Raw genomic sequence first — 2,247 nt, 5'->3', positions numbered from 1 at the left:
CCATTTGAAAGTCAGCTCTTCTCCTAAAAGAACATGCCTAACTCATTGTTGAGGATTGAGGCTTTCAGAGGAATATCTTGCATTCTTCTTTGTCCTATTTTTGTTAGTTTTCCTCAAAAAGAAATTAAGATATTTTTCAAAAGCATTCACTACATATTAAAGATAAGCACACTCATTTTGAAAAGCCAAGAGTCGGTTATCCAAATTCTCATTTTTATTTTAGCTCAAATTATTACAAAATATCACATCTCGCCAACATCCTGTGGAACTATGGCAGCCCGCTTTCAACTGAAAATGTTATTGATACTTACAGTGAGAATATTGAAGACTTAATTATTTAAGGATTAGGCGAGATGATGTGCGTAACGCCCCCAGGAGAAATCAGGACACTCAATAGAAGTTAACTGTACAGAAATAATTTTTAAAATCTATGTTGTTTTCCACATTTACGTTTCCTCTTTGGGAATCTTCACGCACGTGTAAACCCAAACCAATACCAATGTCGGCAGGTGACACAGTAGTGATTGGACCCTAGTTCATGGACACTTGTCAAAGACACAAGCCTCCAAGATACATATATAAGCTTTGAGTTCTTCCTCCATAAATTTCTGGAAATTTAAGAAGAATTTCTTTTATCCTCCTCCAGGTGATAAAGTCATCCCACTATTTACTCCTCAGTGTGGAAAATGCAGAATTTGTAAACACCCTGAAAGCAACCTCTGCTTGAAAAACGAGTAGGTTTTTCATCCTTTCTTTGCACAGCCCTTGACTTTGCACATTAGTCATGCTCCTGTCTCATGCCCTGGTGTGTCTGTGTGTTGCACTGACCAGTCTGGACAAGCTTCGGGGGACCATGCAGGATGGCACCACCAGGTTCACCTGCAGGGGGAAGCCCGTCTACCACTTCCTGGGCATCAGCACCTTCTCCCAATACACCGTGGTGGATGAGAACGCCGTGGCCAAAATTGATGCAGCTTCACCGCTGGAGAAAGTTTGCCTCATCGGCTGTGGATTTTCGACTGGTTACGGGTCTGCAGTCAAGATCGCCAAGGTAGGAATGGCAGTGGGCAATAAGACCACTTACACTCAGATTGTCGGGAACCACAAAGGAAGCAACTTCTCACGAGAATCAAAGATTATTTTTCATAGGTATGAGTTGTTGATTACGAACAGAAAATGGCCCCAGAAGGAATTGAGAGCATGTCTTCAAAAAATCAACTGTTAATCATAGATAAAAACCTGCTCATACTTGGTTAAGAAAAACTAAAGATTTCATTTGCAATAATTATTCTTCTATATTTTTCCTTTTTGGGCATATTAAATTTTAGAGTTGGGAATTAATTTAGTCATTTATTTCTACAATCAGAGCGTACCTGTACGTGCCTTAGATGGAGCAGGTTCTGAGGCAGCAAAGATAAATGAAATGAAGGGTTTGCCTTTGAAGAGCGTATAGAACGTGGACCCCCACTCCCACATTTAGGATCAGCAGTAGATTCCAAAGCCTCACCTGATACATTTCCAAACGAAAAGTCACCCACTCTGTGGATTTTTCACTGGAAGTAATAAAACTTCGGTGACACTTATTTCACTCATTGTTGGAGTTCATCTGCGTGCGTCTCCTGCCCCACCGTGAACACACACACACTCTCCTCAGAAGTGGTCATATTCATGGAGAAATTCTTTAAAGGCTCCGCTTCTTCTCAAAGGGCTGAAAATCTAGTAGTGTATCTAGTAGTATACTTCATTTTGTGAAGCTGATGTCCAGAGACATAAAGCTCACTGCTGCTTACTACGAGAGCTGATGCTAGAATACCTTTCTAAAATCTCCTGCTGAATCTTAAATCCCAATGCATAATTGCTAGCACTTTTAAATCACAATCACGAGCCTTGTATTTTTCTTAGTAAAGTAGAAAGTATTGTTGTACCATGTAGTACTGAATGACATTTGGTGGATGAATGAGTGAACAGACACCCTTAAGGGAATGTACCAATGAGATTATTGGAGACAGGAAGAGCATTTTACCCACACTGAAGGCCGACTGTAGAATACTAGATTTATCAAATAGCCCCTCAACGATTTAAACAACTTAGAGTACATCTTTCCAAATGTCTGTGACTTTAGCACTTACTCCTTTGAGCAATTGTCTCATCTGTTCTACGGGTGGTCTAAGTGGGCCTTCCATGGACCAGAAGCTGAGAATAGTCATAATAAAAGATTTTCGTCATTATTAAAATATAGACCAACTT

The 2,247-nt window shown here is 40.1% G+C and overlaps 1 protein-coding gene across 1 annotated transcript in view; it reads left to right on the top strand.

Moving 5' to 3' along the window:
- Window positions 1–2,247, top strand: part of ADH1C (alcohol dehydrogenase 1C (class I), gamma polypeptide) — a 149,924-nt gene that overhangs the window by 88,238 nt on the left and 59,439 nt on the right. The window lies entirely within an intron of this gene.

Source organism: Propithecus coquereli, unplaced genomic scaffold (genome assembly GCF_000956105.1).
Source record: "Propithecus coquereli isolate 6110/MARCELLA unplaced genomic scaffold, Pcoq_1.0 Scaffold161, whole genome shotgun sequence".
NCBI lineage: Eukaryota > Metazoa > Chordata > Mammalia > Primates > Indriidae > Propithecus > Propithecus coquereli.
The sequence above is the reverse complement of the archived record's forward strand: the minus strand, read 5'-3'. Positions and strand labels throughout refer to the sequence as shown.